Raw genomic sequence first — 20,448 nt, 5'->3', positions numbered from 1 at the left:
TGGCATACAAGATTTCTTCATCACTTTGGTCATAAATTTTCATAAACATTAAATGGAGTTTATGAACAGGGAGACCAGTGTTATTAAAATGATGCGTGCCTATACTAAAGTTAAATTAAGTCTTTGAACCATCAGTAGTAGGAGGTTGGTTTAGAGCAATTCTTATAAAGATAGGAATGCACTTTAGCCCCTTATGGTGGGACACATGCCTTGGCCTCTTGCCAAAGGACATACTTGATCTGTGGCTCCTGGTTGGTCCTTGAGTCTGAGGGAATTGCAAAGAAGCTGATTGGTGAATGAGTCAGAAAGAAGTATCTACTTGGTAGGCAATATAAGGGAGAGGAAAGAAAAGCTCCCTTTTTTGAACACATCTCTTTGGATTGAGACAAACTTTCTGGATTTTCAGCAAAGCAGTAAGGAGGAGAGACATTTCTTTTCCCTCACCTCTCACAGCAGCAATAGTGGCTGCAGCTCATGAACATGGCCATATGAATATAGACTTACCCAACTGAACCTTTTTGGACCTCAAACTTCTGGCCTATTATTCAGGTTTGTGTTTCTTTGCCTGAGTACAGGTAGATGGAGCAGCAATCTAGAGATGGTAATTTCCAAACTAGATGACTAACTTGCGAGTTCTAGATTTCCTGAGCTCCTAATTCAGAGCCAGACTTTTGTTCCCATCCTCCCGCCCCCCCCCAATTTTATCTTAATTCCAATGTAGCCCAAAGAAGAGAGCAATAGCTATAATGCATTAGGGGTTTTTTTCAGAGCACATCAAATCTATACATATTTATACAAAAAATTATTTATAGAAGTTCTATAGTGCCATTCTATCAGAAGCAAAGACCCTTTAATCAAAAGTGATTATAACTAGGGCTGTGCAAGGATTGGGTTGCTTTGAGAGAGTCCGAAGTACATTTGTTCAGATTGTTCAGGGGTTTAAGGATTCATGGAGTTAATACTAAATCATACACATCCCAGAAGGTGAGTCAACAAGAGAGAGTTGACAGTAATTGACCCTGGCCTGTGAATGGCCATGATTATGGACAGAGAATTTTAGAATTTTTGATTGGTTGTCCAAGCCACCATTTCCATTTTCTACCTTCCGATTGACTTTTGGACACCAACAAGGTAATTATGAAAGTAAATTGTAAGATTTCAATCTGAGACAGCAAGAAAGAATGTTTTTTAAGCAAAAAAATGAAGCTTTCCACTAGCATGAGTTATTGGGGTGGGGGGGCAGGGCAATGAGGGTTAAGTGACTTGCCCAAAGTCACATAGTTAGTAAGTGTCAAGTGTCTGCGTCTGAATTTGAACTCAGGTCCTCCTGAATCCAAGACTGGTGCTTTATCCACTGCACCACCTAACTGCCCCTATTAGTGATTTTTAAAACAGGAGACTTGATACCTATCAGGAAGGAGGTTCTTCTTGTGACCATTTCACTTCTGGGGCTAAAGGAATTAAGAAAACCCAAACCTTGCTATGGGGAACCAGGAGATATGGACCATATGAATCACTAAGGCACAGAGATCTGAAATAAAAGCTAAATATCAGTTTCATAACGCTGAAAAGTTGTACTTATTTCCTGGGAGAATTTAAGTGCAATGAATTTTATTTTTTTTAAGTGCTTGTTACTGCACTCGGGAGTTATTTGTATCTAAATCATTTCCTTTTCAGTGAAAAATATAAATTATTGTCAGATACCTGATATCTACTATGTACAATGAATAATTTTTTAAAGGGTTCCTGTTAATCTATTTTAAGGAAGACTTCAGACATTAGCAATACCTCTTTTGTTTTAGAGATTTACACCAGGGTTCTACTCCAAAGTATAATGAGCTAAGATTTGAGAAAAGCCTATTTCTTCTTCTTGGAATTGGGGTCCTCCAGGCTGAACTTATTAAGTATGAGTCCAGAGTAAGGATTCCTTATAGAATGGCTCCTTTTCCATAATCACCACCCATTCAGCTATTGATCACACATATTTTTCACAGCTGTGCACCATTTTCAAATAGGAGGGTTTCAATGTGTGCCTGTGGACCATGCTTCCTTAGACGTCCATTCAACCCTCCTTAATCTCAATTAACCTTAAATTTATTTTCAACAAATCAAACAACATTTATTAAGCACCTACTATGTGCAAGGAGCACACTTAGTTAACTACTTAGCCTATCCTATAATCCTCTCTTTATCTAATCTTTGCCTCTCCCCCTTTTAAATTGTTTCACCTCAAATCATCTATCTTTATTACCAAATTTGATTCATTTAATCACACAATTTATACCATGCCTATGTGGATACTATACAGAAATAAGTGCTTTTCTTAATAGGAGAATTTTCACCATTTTAAACCCTTGTCATTATAAACATTCTTTGCTATTTCCAATTTCCTCTCATAAAAGCAGTTTGGAAAAAAATGAGTCCATTACCTATATTTCTTAATTTCTTTGGTCAAAAGACTCCTTAAATCAGTGTAGGAGTGTATGAAAGACAGTAGAAGCTGCCTCACCAGTTAGAAAATGAAAGGAGCCCAGGAGCTACTAATGAGATATCATCATCTGCTTTTATTGACCATGTCCAATATTTAGTAAATTATACAAGAGAAAAGATTTCACTTAGACTCCATTTTTATGATATGATGATGAACTCCTTTTTATGATACAGTGATGAGGGCACTTAAGTGTCTAAACTTCTATCTTCTCTTCTGTCTATCAGAAGTGTGTTTTCAGGGGGAAAAGGAGAAAAATATCTCTTATGTCCCATCCCCCTTTAGATTTTCTCCCTTTGCTCAAGTTTATGCATAAGTGAGGAGAAAAATGGACTCTTCTGTCCAAATGACGGCTGGGGAATCAGATTTCTTTTTTTTCTTCTTCCCTTGCTTTCCCTCCAAGCTCATATCCACCACTCTCATGACACATAGAAGCCTATTGAAAGGGGGCAGCTAGATGGCACAGTGGATAGAGCACCAGCCCTGGAGTCAGGAGTACCTGAGTTCAAATCTGGCCTCAGACACTTAACACTTACTAGCTGTGTGACCCTGGGCAAGTCACTTAACCCCAATTGCCTCACTTAAAAAAAAAGAAGCCTATTGAAAGAATAAGATACTTAATATAAGTATAGATTATATATAGCACTGGAATCATGAGTATAACCCAGATGCTAGGTAACTTTGGGCAAGTCACATAATAATAATACTTCATATTTATGGAGTATTTTCAAGTTAATAAAGTGTTTTTCTCATAACAGCTCTGTAAGGTAGATTTTCATTACATCCACCAAACAGAAGGGGAAATAGGTTCAGAAAACTGAAGCAATTTGCCCAAAGTTATACATCTCAGAATTGTTCTAAATTAGAATTCAAACCCAGTTCTTCTGATGACTTTACCTATTCTGATATCTGCTATACCAAACACACCTCAGAAGCACAGTTTTGTTATCCATTAAATTTCACAGGGTTATGGTGAAGAAAAGCTTTTATAAACTTTAAACCTACCTGGACACTGTCAACAGACGTTGTATCTCACATTATTATTCTAACTGGCCCACAATTTGGGGTACAGAGGCCAGAGGCCAATCATGTTATAGAGATACAGAATTATTTTGCTCTTCTTTGAAGGCATTCATTTACCATAGATCTCCTCCTAGTGATAGCAAGGATAAAACTAGTTCTTTAAGCACTAAGTAATTAATCTAATTTATATAAATATTTATAATTAATAAAAATATTTAATACTGGAAGAACCCTGATATTGTTGTGGAGAGTTGGCCACAGAGCCAGAAAGACCTGGATTCAAGTCCTGTTTCTGACTTATTTTGACTGTATGATGGTGGGTAAGTCATGGTGTCTCAGTGCTATAAGCCACTGTGGTAAAATTCTGAGTTGCTGAGAAATTGACAACCAGAATTAGATAGAAGTTCCTCATTTGAATATCCCTATAGCAATGAAATCACAACTATCCCTAAAAATAGTGACTGATTTAGCTTAAATCAATAATTGAATTATAATATTAAACAGATTTCTTCCATTTGGATTTGAGCTTATATTTGACTCATTTTCTCTGCTTGAAATTTTCATTTCCTTAGGGAACCATAGAAAACTGAAGAAAAAAAAAAAGAGTTTATACTAGCATTCTTATGTTAGATCTCTCTATTCACCAAAGTCAGGAAGCCACAATTAAATATCTACCATGTCTTATTTATTCCCAACAGAAACTGAATTTAATTGTAAATCAAAGTATCTTCTTAGGTAACAGAAGGGGAATTCTTATTTTTTTTTAAATTCTTTGCTTTCTTACAGTAAAATTCACTCAGTGCATTAGTCATGTACAGTATTAAGAAATTGATAATTGTCTTTTATGCTTTTCAAGCCTCATAATTTAGTAAACCTATAATTGAAAAGTGAAATTTTGCAATAGAAAAATATAACACTGTGTATATTGCTATGGGAAAGTAAAGAATTTCCTCCTACTTTAGCTTATTAATTTTCAAATAATGCTCTAGGGCTTGTTGAAATCATTCTTTACAAGGTGGTAAATATATAGTTATCCAGACTGTCTGGACTGAAAACTAATTACCATTAGAAACTGAAGCATTTCAGCTTGTTATTCCTGCAAATCAAACAACTGCAAATACAATCTCCATATAAAATACAATGTGCTGTGAACCAGGGATATCCTCACAACCTAAACCATGATCTAAGAAACCTCATTTCCTTATTATTGTTTGTAAGCAAGTTGACTGTAACTTTAAAATTGGGGGGGGGGGCATGGGGGGGAGGCAGGGATGGCAACAAAGTGAAAATGTAAAAAGAAATCAAAATTAGAAATATCTTGAAGAAAAAGAAATTCACAATTTTTGTGGAATCCAGAGTGAGAGAATTTTTTTCTGAGGGGAAATAGTGAAAAGTAAATAGACTGGGATAATCATTAGAGATGGAATGGATGGCAATACCTGCTGATCCTTAGATGTGAAACTGATCCTTAGCTTATTTCTTTAAGAAATGGAGTTTAGGGAGAGCAGACCATATTTTCAAACACCAGGATTATTATTGTAACATGAAATGGTAAGAATTAGGAAAAAAAAAGATTATAACATTCAAAATCAAAATTGAAAGGGCCAAAGTTGAACCGCATAGATAATTTCATTTTCTTCAATCTTATTAGGGAAATGATTGATGTGCACTATATTTTCCAAAGAATCCAAGTCTTCTCTTGACTCTAGAGGCTTCAAGATACATTATAAAACCCGTAGCAGGACTCATTGCCACTGGACCCCCTTCTAATTTCAGAAAGTATAAAAATGAAAAAAGAATAAGATTCAACCATAGACAAACTGAAACAGCACAATGAGCATTTGTGCATTGCTACCACTGGATTCATTTACAGTGGCCTGACATAAACTGGTATCTGGGTGTGTCAGACAAGAATGGGGGAAGGGGGTTTTTGAAGTGTTGAGTGATATGTGTATGTGGCTCTGTGTGTGTCTATTTGTTTTTGGAGTAGGTGGAGGGAAAGGTCAAAAGGAAAAAGAGATCGGTTTTGGAAAAATTCCTCAATCTAATTACCTGGAATACTGCCCATATTACTCTTAGAAAACATAAAAAGAAAGTGCTGATTGAAGTATATTATCAAATATCAAATACAAATATGATTCTGAATTGCACTGTCCTTTGTCCTTCCTCTGCCTTCTAAGAAGATAGGGGAGTATATACAGTAAGCTAAACTTAGGTAAAGCAAATATTCTTGAAAGCATAAAACTTTATGCAATGTTATGTGTTCATAAAAAGTTTGTGTAAATGTCATTTTGGCAAACCAAATTATATTTTAATTTACTAGAAAAGTTCATCATTTACAATAATTCTGCAGTAAATCCTTTCATAAGAATAAAAATGTATTTCTTTTGCAAAAAAAAAAAAACAACAAACAATGAAACTAATTTTTTTCCGTGGGGGGTGGGGAGTGGGTTCAGATTTTGTATCCAAGTATAACATATGTTGTTTCCTCTAAAATTATAAGCTTCCTCAAGGAAAACTGCTGCTATTTTTCATAGAAATCTCATTTTTACTTACAATACTAAACATGTCCAGGGGATGTTCCCAGAGTCAAGTAAGGAAGATGGTTAGGAAGCAGGGAATAAGGAACATTGCTGGAAAGATACAGAATAGAGATCTTCCCAAATGCAACAAAAGCTGTGATAGCTCCTGGCATTAGGCATTGATCCAAGTATAGGAGGGACCATTTTATTAATCACGGCAATAGAGATAACCATTCCATTAATGACTTGGAAGAAGTTTCTGTGGCTGACACTTTCATTTTTTCCTTAGATCTTCAATCTCCAGCCTTCTCTCTGCTTCTTTTGGGCATCAGTTGTTTGTAATCCTGGTTTCTACCATTTTTAAAGTGTAAGAAAAAAATAGAAAGAGGGGAATCACAACCTTAAACTTATTTTGAAATTTTCCTTTAAAATCATTCCAAAATAAATTTTATAACTGATGAATGAATGAATGAAGAAGTATTTATTAAGCTTTTATTTTGCTTAGCTAGGGATACAAATAGAAAAGCAAGGCAGTCCCTGCTGTCAAAAGCTCATCTTTTAATAGGGAGAGACAACATACATAGAAAGTTTCAGCTGCCGAGTCAAATAGAAGCAGCAAAGCAGATTGTAATTCATCTTCTTCAATGTTATTTCCACTAGCAAAACCATATCTATTTCTGATGTTGAAACATTTGATAATGGCAAAAATTTTAGTAGCAAGAAAGTTCTTGTTTGCTGATATGCCAGAGGGTGGTAGTGGTAAAGTGTGGGGTTCAAACCCTTCAGTTGTTGTTGCCAGGTCCCACCTACCTCCACAGGGATTGATTCACTGGATAATGTCTGCATGGGCTGACCTGAAAGATGCCCACAACAATTTGTCCGGAGGATGCTGCTCCTGGACATAGATTTCTGAGATGTTGCTTTCATGGGACTATGGAAAGTGGTGGTCAAGGTCACAGCAGTGATTTACTTCTCCTGCCACAAAGTACTCCAATTCCCACCTTTTTGCCTACCCCCAAGGTGATTTGCTCCTTGAGGTAGGCATGTAGAATTCTTTATTGGGGGAGGGAGAAGAGAGAGAGACTGGACCTATAATTTCATTTGTATAGAGAACTCCACATATCAAAATTTCCTTCACAGATACAGACTGACAATTCATCTACATTTGATGACCTTAGCTACCTGGGATACTGAGAAGGTTAGTAAGTTGCTTGTGGTCACACAGCAGGTATATATCACTTGACAAAAATGTAATTTGTTCATAAATTGAATGCAAAATTTTAGCAAATACATTTGAGCATTGGGAGAACCTTGTGAATTAATAAGTGTTCTCTTTTTATATACATGGAGTATCTTAGTTAAAATCTTCATCCAACTTTTACCTAGAAATGAATGCCAAGTTTGGTAGCCTTGCACTCCTAAAAATAGAAATGAACCATTTCCTCCCCCTTCATTCTTTCCCTAAGGGCAGCTAGGTAGAACAGTGGATAGAGCACTGGCCCTGAAGTTGTGAGAACCTGAATTCAAATCTCACTGCAGACACTTACTAGCTGTGTGACCCTGGGCAACTCACTTAACCCCAATTTTCTTAAACATCTGGGGTCATCTCCACTTGTCCTGATGTGTATCTTGACACTGGACTCAGATGGCTCTGCAGCAGTGAGTGAGGTTGGTGACCTTGCACAGCCCTCTCTCACTTGAATCCAATTTATTGCAAGTCATGAAATCACCTTGATGTCATGGTCCTCTTCAAGAATGAAGGACAAACAACAACAACATTGAATGTAGATGGATCCTCCTGCCAAAGATCTTTCAAAGTCTTCCCACTGTAGTTCTGGTGTCAAAATGGGTATCATGATCTTTGAAATATCTTTTAGTTGCCAACCATGGAGTGGAGGTTATGTCAGAGGGACTGTGATTTGGGCCAAAAAGCTATCAGCATGCTTCTACCATAATAATAAATATTACATTTCATTGGCATAGTAGCTCATATTTATAGAACACTTTATAGCTTTCAAAATACTTTCCTCATACCAACACTATGTGGTAGGTAGTGAAATTAATATCCTTACTTGACAGAACATAGGATCAGAAACCTAGAGTTGGAAAGAACTTTAGAGGTCATCTAGAGCAATCTGACCATTTTACAAGTGAGGAAACTGAGGCTCAGAGTGGTAAAATTGCTTCTGAATTGATGGAGCAGGGACTTATATCCAGGCTTTCTGACCCTAAAACTACCTTTTCTATGGGGTACCTGTCCATAATGTCAAATGCCATCAAAATGATCTCTCTTAAATCTTATAAACACAAAAGTATACTGTGATAAAAGCCTTTCGGAAAGGAATGCAAGCCAAAGTAAAATCCAATCCATAAACTAAAAATAATATTTCTATTATATCACATTAATTATGTTATATCATATATCATATTGTTGTTATATTATTATATAGTTCTCCCCTAAGATTAGAGAAAGAAGATTTCTAAATATGTCGAGATACCCTTGATGTCCCTCTGCTTCTTTGATGAAAGGAGATGGAGAATCTATAGTTTCCCCTGCATCATGACAACATTCCTGAAATCCATCATGGAAATATAATTTAGAGAACATGGAAGAAACTCCCACCCCTTGTCCATAAGATAGTCACATGGCTCTTCCACATTGTACTATACATTTCAGGGGTTTCTTCTCTCCTAGCCACATAAGTACAAATTGCTGGAAATTACTAAATATGCCCCTCCTACCATTCTATCCCAAACTGAGTATGGTAATGGAATGGTTTGTGGAGTTTCATTGGCCCTCTGACCCTAATGGTATATAATTGGGCTTGAATGAGTTTTTCAGTTTTCACGACCAGAATTATGTGTAAGCCCTCTTAGTCCTAAAGAAATCATCATCATCATCGTCATCATCAACAGTACTAGCTAGAATTTATACGGTGACTTTGTAAAGCATATTACATACATTCTCATTGGATCATCGTAACAATTCTGCAAATCAGGTGCTATTATTATCTCCATGTTAGAGATGAGGTAGCAGAGGCTAATTTGCTTCCCTAAATGTAAATAACAATATAACCCTCTTGATTACAGTGACAAAATTTCCTGGTAGAAGACAGTATTTTGTTTTGTCTTTACTGTAAAAAAAAAAATTGAAGATGTCTCTTCATTACAAATTGTTTTCTCAAATTTTGTTGACTACAAAGACCTCTTAATTTATGAGGTTTTGTGTTTGGGTGGCTTTTGCTGTAGCAATAGAATCTAAATAAAACTCACACAATCTCGGTAAATGATTTCTATAGAGATCTAGGCCTATAATCATAATTCGTTTTTGATTAACAAATAAATATATGATACTCTTCAAGATTCAAGTATATCTCATGTATGGATTATGTACAATTTATTTTGTATTGGAAATTCATAACATTTTCTTTAGCTATCAGATTGAGAGATGAGGTCATATAATGTAGAATGGATTTTTTATACAATCAAGAAGTTGAATATCTAGATTATGAATACTATGGAATGTTTGTTTTTTTTAGAATCAATCATGCTCTCTGAGTTGCATGAAATCACATTTGTTTTAAATCTTTACAATCATATAAAGTATTTATTGCTATGTAAAAGAAAAATATAAAGTTATCTAACCTCTCTGCATGCCAAATTTGACCATCCTACTTTTAAGGGAAATATACATGCTTATGAAAGTTTAAAACCAAATGTACACAAATTGTACAGAATTGTACACCATTCAGTTTGATTTCTATAAGATTCACTGAAATCTGACTTACTATCTCATTATTCAACTGAAACTGTTCTCTCCAAAGTTACCAATGATCTCTTAATTGACAAATTTAATGGCCTTTTCTCCATCCTCATCCTTCTTGACCTCTCTGTAGTACTTGACACTTGATCATCTCTCTAATCCCTGGCCATCTTCTAGCCAGCCACAGGGATAAGAGAATGTGACCTAGGGATATTAACCTTTTCTTCCCTTAATGTCTAGCCTGTTACTAATCTTCTCTCTGTGTGAACACTCCTTTGTTGGTTGTTCATCTATAGCATGCCAAATAATGGTGGGTGTCCACAGGGGGCTTGAAAAGGAGGTACTGGAACCAGCTCTTGAGAGCCAATTTTCAGCATGAGCAGATAGAGCAGCTAGGTGGTACAGTGGATAGAAGGCTGGCCCTGGAGTCAGGAGGACCCAAGTTCAAATCCAGCCTCAGACACTTGACACTTACTAGCTATGTGATCCTGAGCATGTCACTTAACCCCAATTGCTTCACCACCACCACCCCCAAAAAAAAGGAAAGAAAAGAAAGAAAGGACAGTGAAGGCAGCTAGGTGGTACAGTGTCACTGGCCCTGAATTCAGAAGGAACTGAGTTCAAATCAAGCCTCAAACACTTGACAATTAGTAGCTGTGTGACCCTGGGCAAGTCACTTAAGTCTCATTGCCCTGCAAAAAAAAAAAAAAAGTTTGAGCATATATATCTTGGAAATAGACAAACACTACAACTCAGGGCTTGATTTGTCATTTTATTGTCTAGGTAGACTTAAAGAAATTATTAATAATGCAGATTATACTTAAAAGAATGTAAAGACTCCCCCCTCCCCCCCCCCCGAGATCTGGTTGTTAAACATTTACCAACATACCCCTGTTGTCTACTAAAGCTCTCTTCTAGATCCTCATCCTTTTTCTTACTTGGTGATCTTGCCAGCTTCCATGAGTTTAATTATTGCCCCATGTGGATAATTCTGATATCTTTGTGTTATATTGAACCTTTGTCTGTCACTTGACCTCCAGTGCTGTATCACCAACTGCCTATTAGACATTTTACATGGAATGTCTAAAACATATCCAAAACACAGTTTATTATCTTTCTCCTCCTCCAAACTCCCTATAATTGTTTAAGATATAATTATTCGGGGGCAGATAGGTAGCACAGTGGATAGAGCACCGGCCCTGGAGTCAGGAGTACCTGAGTTCAAATCCTGCTTCAGACACTTAACACTTACTAGATGTGTGACCCTGGGCAAGTCACTTAACCCCAATTGCCTCATTAAAAAAAAAAGATATAATTATTCTCCTCATTACCAAGGTGTAATACTCCTAAATAACCCTTGACATCATATATTTAATCAGTTTCCATATCTTATTGTTCCTACCTCTGCAATACCATTTATATATATATTTCCTCTCCATTCACATGGCCATCAGAATAATTCAGTCTCTCACTATCTCTCCTCTATATTATTACAATAACCTTCATTAAAATTGATGTACCTGTCTCAAGTATCACCCCAATCCAATCTAGGCTTCACATAGTTGCCATAGTGATTTTCTTAGAGCATAAGTTGGAATGTGTTACTCCCTTACTCACCTATTCCATAAGATCCAGTGGTTCCCTAAGAGCTTCTAGGATAAAATATAAATTCCTCTGACATTTAAAGCTCTTTATAACCTGGCTTTCATCTTCCCAGTCTTCTTATACATCACTCCTTTCTAGAAACTCTCCAGTCTATCCATACTTGCACAGTTGCTTTTCTTTACCCAGGACACCTTATCTTCTATCTCCATTCCTTTATACTGTCTGACCCCCATGAATGCTTTGCATGTTATCTCCTCTTACAACTATTTCTTAGAATGTCTGGCTTCCTTCAAGATTCAGCTTGGATGCAGCTCTCTTCAAAAGACCTTTCCTAGTCCACCCAGCTGATAGTAGGTTATCCCTTCCATCTAATCTGTATGCATTGTATATGTATGAGAGAGAGAGAGAGAGAGAGAGAGAGAGAGAGAGAGAGAGAGAGAGAGAGAGAAGGAAGGAAGGAAGGAAGGAAGGAAGGAAGGAAGGAAGGAAGGAAGGAAGGAAGGAAGGAAGGAAGGAAGGAAGGAAGGAAGGAAGGAAGAAAGAAAGAAAGAAAGAAAGAAAGAAAGAAAGAAAGAAAGAAAGAAAGAAAGAAAGAAAGAAAGAAAGAAAGAAAAAAGAAAGTAAGAAAGATCTGGATCTGGAGAGAGACATATGTACTTACATAAATACACACATGCATATGTTCATATTTAATGTATATGCATAGATGTACTCACACATACATAGATATGTATACATATATGTCATAATATACATAGACATGTGTTTATGTGTGTGTCTTGTCTCCACCATTAGAGTGAAAGATCCTTGAGGTCAGAACCTACTTTTGAATTTTCTTTGTATCACTGGCACTTAGCACACTGCCTGGCACATAGTGCCTAATGCTTGTTGATTGATTCATCCCCTATATTGCATTTGTTAACTATAATTTCAACTCCTGGGAGCTGTAGTCAGTGTAATGAATATGAGAATTAAAAGTAAAAAAAAAGGGGATAAAGAGATAAATAGGCCCATTTTAGGTAAGAAAGTCTTTAAGTAGTACATATTTTCATGGATTAAAAATTAATTTGTTGTACTCATTATATAAATTAAAGCATTACTGGGATTCCGTGTTCAATCTTGGTCAAATTATATAGGAATCTTGCCATAATGAAGAGTATTAGCAGAGGTTTGAAGATGGATCAATAAAAGGTTTTGGAAAGATTAGCATATAAAAATAAAAATTGTCACACAAAAATCTATGCATTAGAAATCCTTTCTTGGGGCAGCTAAGTGGTGCAGTGGATAAAGCACCGGCCCTGAATTCAGGAGGACCTGAGTTCAAATCTGATCTTAGACACTTGACATTTACTAGCTGTGTGACCCTGGACGAGTCACTTAACCCTCCTTGCCCCACAAAAAAAAAATCCTTTCTTGTTTAATATTCACATAACATAGATTTTTGAGGTTTAATATATAATCTGGGTTTCCAGTTGTGTAATTTAAAATTCTAAATGTGGGTTCTAATCTGTCCCCCCAGTTTTGGGGGAAAACTGACTAAAACCACTGATAAATGAGTTTAGGTTTTTTAAGGGTTTATTGAAAAATAGTAAAAGAAAGAGAAAGATTGAGAACAGATTTCTTATAACCTGGCAATCCTAGCCTTCCTAATCTCCCACTTCTGAAGTTCTCTGCCACCATGCCAATGTCTTGAAGCCAAAGAGGAACCCACTCCAGCAACTGCTTCCTACTTTATGCTCCCCTCCCAGAAATGGGAGGTTCCTCAAGCTGATTGGCTAGTGTCATTCAAATTCAATAAGTACCATTAAGTACCAGACAGATGTGCTTATAATCTAGTAAACCAGTCAAAGTACCCTTAAGTACCAGCCTGACGTGCTTACAATCTAGTACGCCAGTCAGTCACTCTTCCCCAACTCAATCAGCCCATATCAATTTCCAGGTGAACCCCTGAGTTCCATTGTCTTGACACATAGTGAAACCTGAAGCATTTTGCATGAGATCCTCCTAATAAGAAGAGAGAATGCTGATGTGAGACTATGTACCTACATGAACACAACATTAGTACTTGAGCTTCAAAGGGGAAAAACATTCTTTTTTTGAGAGAGGACCCATGCTGTTTCCATCTCCCTTGAAGACCCACTCTGGACACATAAAGAATAAGACATAGAATCTGAAAACTGCAGACATTTAGGAAAAGTGGGCTTCTTAATATGTTCCTGATTGCCTCTAAAGAGAATTTAAGGAATTTTTCTTTGTGAGAGAGAGGGGCCACTGTTTGATTCAGTTGTGATCTCATCTAACTCCCATCTAAAGAGCTTATTCCTTCTGTGTATTTTCTGGTACATTTTAGTCTGTATATCTTCTCTGGTTTCTATTTGTTATACTATGGAATAAATGTATATACTCACTATTCCCTATTTATGACACTCTTGTGTAACTAATGTTAGATGACAAGAAGCCTAAGTATGGGTTACTGTCCCCCATTAAGAACAACCAGGAAAGTGGCTCTTGTTTTAAACCTATTGTACCCCATCAACTAGCAATATTTAGTGGGGCAGAAGGATATAATTTTATTTCTATAGCCCCTAGGAGACTTGAAGATATGAGTACTTAGTCTGGAAATGCTTGTAGGGGAGGTGCTTGCCTCTTGCCTCCAGCTGCTATGCTGGCTTCCTCTCTTCCTTAGCTATGGTCCAGACTTCAAATCATATCTATCAATACATTTCATGAAACACATTTAGACAACTCATGTAGACATCCATATCTTCTCTATGCAGCACACAACTTACCAATACATGAAGGAAAAAACATCTTCATTTATATCAATGTTATTCAATTTTGTAAGGCAGGCAGTTTAGAATGAGTTTTTAGAAAACAGACATCCAAAATTCTTAAAATAGAAACATTCTGTCACTGTGATGCTTATGCATCTAAGTGTTTGTGGGTATCTTGGGCAAGCTACAGACATTGTAAGTCAATAAAGAACTGAGTCCAGCTTTGAGTAGGAGTAGGATATTGGGATGAATAACATGGGAATTACACAGCAACTTACATGGTCTTAGGCAGTTTACTCAAATAAAATCATCCTCTTTAACACTAACCTTCTCTGCATGATCCTATATGGCAACAAATCACAGGAGATGATGTCAGTAGAATACAAATGTAAAGTGATTCAAAGGGCAACAGTGTTAGAGAGTTGCTTGGGGACTGAGGTTAAGTGACATGCCCAAGGTCACACATGGCATTATTTGATATACCTTTGACATATATATGTATGTATGTGTGTGTCTGTCTGTCTGTCTGTCTGTATATGTGTATCTCTATACAAATATATATTTGTTTGTGCATGTGTGTGTATATATATAATTTCATATATACCTTTGTATGATATATTTTTGAATGTCACATAAGGTACAACAAAGTAATAATTCTTTCTAATAGGTTATAGATATAGTTTCATTTAAAGTTTTCATAGACTTCAGTCCAACACCTCATTTTACAGATAAAGAAATATAAATGCAGAGAAGTTAAGTGGTTTAACTTTGTAATTTAAGATTCTAAATGTGGGTTCTAATATGTTCCCCCAGTTTTGGGGGAAACTGACTAAAATCACTGATAAAACGAGTTTAGGTTTTTAAGGGTTTATTGAAAGATAGAAAGAGAAAGATTGAGAACAGAATTCCAACAGCCTGGCATTCCTATCTTTCTTCAAATTTCCTGTGAAGTCCTCTGCCGCCACCACCACCATCAAGTCAGGAACCAAAAAAAGACAGAGCTCTCTGTGCAGGCCCTCTTTCCTCCTTCCTGTCCCCTCCCAGAAAATAGGAGGCTCCTCAAGTTGATTGGCTGGTAGCCTTGATAGACAGCACCCATGAGCAAACGTCACTTCCTGACGCCAAGGAAAAGCCACATGGCCTTGACCTCTGAGGCATTCTCCTCATGGTGGAGCTTTCCTATAGTAAGTCCTCCAGTAGGTGGCATCATTCCAATAATTACAGTCCCCCCCTTTTGTTTCATTTGAAAAACGAATGCGTTTGCTCAATGAAACAACCAAAAATAATATCCTTTGCTAGCTAACAATATGTAAATAACAATATAGAATAGGGAAAGAGGAAAGTTTTGTCCAGAGGGGCAGTCCCTCCTAAACTGCGCTTTGACAAAGGTCTTGCAAAGGGAGAGCCTCTGCAGAGAGTACGTGTTACAGATGGTATATATTATAACAGAAACAGAAAACAAAATCAACAGAACAAAACTATTCATATAAAGTCTCTGAGTTCTCTTGTCTTCTTGGAGTGGTAAGATATCATCAGGAGGAAACTGGACTCTGGCCTGGAAAACTGGATTCTCTTCTTTAACTGTTTGAATTGCTGGATTTTTACTAAACCTTAGCATAGCATTGTCAATGATCAAATTAATAAATTTCATTACATTCCCTCCTTTATATAATAGAGGGTTGAGGTAGTTATGCAATCTATAACACTTTTTACCACCATGTGTCTGGATCAAAGCCAAATTTAGTATGTGTTCATGACACCTGAAAAATGTTATGGTGTGATGAAATAATGGGATTTATCAAATACTCAAAGACCCACCTGGAGATTAATCTATACTGATTGAATCAAGTGAGAGTGATTGACTGCTGATTAAGCCTACTTCAAGTAAATTGGATTGTAATCACACCTGGCTATCCCTTAAGAAGGTACTGTTCTCAGAAACTAGATTGTGAACTCAACTTGAGAACACCTTCAAAGCGATGGATTTGGATGACGCCAACCAATCACCTTGAAGCAGTGTGTAAGGACCACCTCTGTTCCAGTTCTATAAAAAGCTTCCACAAACAGCTTGCTAGTGTGTTCCTGATTAAAGCAGGCTCGTGGAGGAGGACTTCAGGAAGAACCCAACCAGGCTGGAACTCTAGGCTAGACTGGAGCTGAAGCTTCTGATTTAAGGCGACCACAATTTAGATTTTAAACATCACAATGGAAAGATTATCATACCAGCATTAACTATTTTGTAGCATAACAGGGATTATATACTATGGCTTGTGACTTGAAAGCTATTGTTCTCAGTAGCACATGTCTACTATCTATTAAATGTCAAGAGGATTAAATGAGATAATATTTGTTAAAATGTGCTCAGCATCTTGCCTGGAATATATAGTGGCCATTGCTTGGTTGTTGCCCTTCATTTTCAAAGAGAACCAAAATGACATCACTATGTTCAGATCAAGGTAGCATGTCCAACTATGGCTGCTGATTAGACCAATATGAGCTCAGAAGGCTCTACCACAAATTGAGCACAACTGATCCATATGAACATTTTGGAGTGGAGATGTCTCTAATTTTGTAAATCTCACATTTATTTTGGAACATAAAAGATATGCGTAGGCATTACATACATGGTTATTGTTATCCTACAGGGATGTTGATTTCTTGCTTTATATGTGTGTAGATTATTTATCATGATTTTACTTCACCCCCAAATTTCTTCTAATGCACTCACTTAAAGAAGTCAACTATTTTAAGATGAGTTTTGTTTTGTGGTTTTTACAGGTAATATTGTATAAAATGATTCAATTTATCCACCTCTAAAATGGGTAGAATAATACTGGTTGCATTTCTCACCGAGATGTAATTAATTCTTGTAAAGTGGTTTGGGAACCTAGGATGAAAGGGGTTATGTACTGTTATTACTGTTATTGGATAGACAGTGGTAACCTAACTTAACATTTGAATATTGCAATGCTATCAACCACAACTTAATACAGGATATTATAAGCCAACTTAGATGTGGTAAAGTTATCCCCAGAGTTGCCTACTGGCTATTTACATTTTATTATCTGTTGCTGTCTGTTCATTTGTAGCCTTGCTTTGTCATGCACCATTATTGTTTTTAGGTTATCTTGGAATCATACTCTGAAATTGAAGAAGCCTTTGAGATCAACCCTCTCATTTTCCAGATAAGGAAACAAGTCTATAGAGGGTCAGTGACTTGTCATGCAGCTCTTTGGTATTAGAGCCCAGACTAGAACCCAGGTATCCTTATTGGCAGGTAATCACACCTTCTATTTTTTCTATTATTTGAAAGGATAGAAATAAGTCTGAAAAAGGAACTCCTGCTACAGCTACAATTAATGGTGGTGGTGATGGTGGTGCTGGTAGCGATAAGGATGATGATGAGGAGAAAGAGGAGGAGGAGGAGGAGGAGGAGGCAGGAGAGGAGGAATTTATTGTCTCAGAGGGCTTTGGGATGGAAATATCACTGACTTTGAAGTTAGAGGACCTGGATTCACATCCTGCCTCAATGTGACCTCTGCCAAATCACTTGGCCTTTCTAGTTCTCGTTTCCTCACCTTCAAAATAAGGGGTTTGAACTCTAGCTCTAAAATGATGACCTGATATTTGAAATCTTAAAGATTAAATATATTCATTGATTCAAAAAATATTTATTAAGTATCTGGTGTATGCCAAGTTTTTTTTCCAAGCTCTAAAAAAGATACAAAAGTAAATAACACATGGTCTGTGTTACAATAAAGAGATATCATGTCTATTCCCAAAAATTTATAGGACAATGTAAACCTGGGAAAGTCTCTTTCCCTCCCTATGTCTCAGTTTCTCCATTAAAGTACTTTCCAGCACTGGATCTATGATCCTATGATTCCATAAGCTATTTTATATAATAAATAATAATAATTCACATTTTATATAACTTTTCTTACAATAACCCTGTGAAATAGGTAGTGAAGGCATCATCATTCTCATTTCGTAAATGAAGAAAGTGAGACCCAGGAAGCTTAAATTTCTTTTCTATGTCCACACTGCTAGTATTTTTGCTGGGACAAACATAGGTCTTCTGGCTCTAAGTTCAATATCATTAATTGAATCTATTACATTGTCATATTAGGTGAAGTGATGTCACAACAGAGTAATTAATGCCATAGCAACAATATTCTGAATTGGCAATAAACTAAATGAAGTTAATTGAATTTTTACTTTATCAACCAATAAGGATTTATTAAGCACCCACTGTGTACCAGGCACTGTGCTAGATAATAGGGATACAAGTCCAAAGAATGAAACAATGCCTATCCACAAGGAGCCTTCATTTTAATAAGAGAGACAAGTATGTATAAAAATACATACAGATTAAATATAAAATTAATGATGACAAGTATATAACAAAGTAGTTACATACAAAGTATTTTGGAAGGGAGGAGGCTAAGGGTTGCAGGAATCAGAAAAGACTTCATGAAGAAGATCGTGTTGAGCTATGCCTTAAAGAAAGAACAGGACCCCATGAAGTAGAGATAGAAAGAAAGTAAACTTGAGTCATGTGTAAATATTGGAGATGGAGTTTAGTATTAAAGGAACAGAGAAAAAACAACTTTGACTGGGACAAATGAGTACAGGAAGGAGAGTTATACTAAGTGAGGTAGAAAAGATCAATTGGCACCAGATTGTAGAGGGCTTTAAAAGTGAAACAGAGTGTGTCTGTCTGTCTATCTATCTATCTATCTATCTATCTATCTATCTATCTATCTATCTATCTATCTATCTATCTATCATCTATCTCCCCTGCCTGTCACGCATTTATCTGTCTGTCTGTCTACCTATTTTCCTGGAAACAATAGGGAACCACTGTAGTTTATTGAGTAGGGGAGTCATTTTGGTCAAATCTGCTTGTGGTGAGATTTGCATTTAAATAAAAATACATTAGCAGCAGTGTATAAGATAGACTGGAATAAGGGAGAGACTTGAGGAAGAAAGACAATTTAAAAGCCTGTTGCAATAACCTGAACTAATGTGGTTGCTGTTGTTTAGTCATTTTTAGTCATGTCCAAACCTTCATAACACCGTTTGAGGTTTTCTTGGCAAAAATAATGTAATGGTTAGCCATTTCTTTCTCCAGCTCATTTTGCAAATGAAGAAACTGAGACAAACAGGGTTGTGACTTGCCCAGGATCATGTAACTAGTAAATGTCTAAGGCCAGATTTGAACTCAAAGAGAAGTCTTCCTGACTTCAGTCCCAGCACTCTATCTGCTGTACCACCATGGTGATAGTTTTGTTATTTACTAACTATTTTCTTGTGAAACAGCATTGGTTAGGGAAATGTGGTGAGAAAGATGCCTTTCATACAAAATATAATATAAGTCCAAAAGGGAGGAATGAGTAAGGTGTTATGAGAAGTTCCACTATGGATTAAGAACCAACACACAAAGGAGATGACAGTAGGAAGGCTTGATTCATCATGGTTTGTGAATTCCAAAGAACTTTTTCAGATAACTTTTTTAAAAAGTTTAGCTCAGGCTCACTTATTTTTATAACATCATTATCACTTCCCAATGATCCTCCAATCTCATGCCCCAAAGGAGTCTCCCTTTTCACAATTATGTCCATCCAAATCAAATAAACACATCAGCCAAGTCTGAAAATGTGTGCCTTATTCTTTACTATAGACCACCACCCCTCAGCAGAGAGGTAAGACCATACTTCACCATCAGAAGACTTTTTCAAGGTCATCTCATCACTGTTGCCAGTGTGGAAGGAAAAAAAAATACTTGTTTTATATAGCAAAAGATATAGGGAGGAAGCTTGTTTAACATTTGTCATTCAAGTAATTCAGCTTCTATAAAAAAGGAAACACTAAAAGCTTTCTGAGATCTAAGTTTGTAGTTTTGATCTAAGTTCTCAGCACTGACTTGAAGGGATAAAGAACATCACGTATTAGACAGACAGGGCCTATTTGAGGTAAAAGATAGGAAATCAGTCTCCATTATATTTCTCTCTCAAAAAAGTCATGCCTGGAAATTCGTAAAAAACAATCTTCCAATTGCTTAACCCAGTTTCTTTTTTCTCTTATACCTCATATAACCCTTCTATTATTGGCTGCAATGGGTACTGTTTGACTCTCCATGGATTGGAACATTAGAAGGAAGTAAATAAATACTGAAAAGTTGATCCTTCCACCCCAGTCTATCATTGCTATGTTGCTACTATTTTTTTCCAGTTACAAGAGATAAAGGAGCATGTCTTCTCCTTAAACATC

Source organism: Dromiciops gliroides, chromosome 3 (assembly GCF_019393635.1).
Source record: "Dromiciops gliroides isolate mDroGli1 chromosome 3, mDroGli1.pri, whole genome shotgun sequence".
Taxonomy (NCBI): Eukaryota; Metazoa; Chordata; class Mammalia; order Microbiotheria; family Microbiotheriidae; genus Dromiciops; species Dromiciops gliroides.
The sequence above is the reverse complement of the archived record's forward strand: the minus strand, read 5'-3'. Positions refer to the sequence as shown.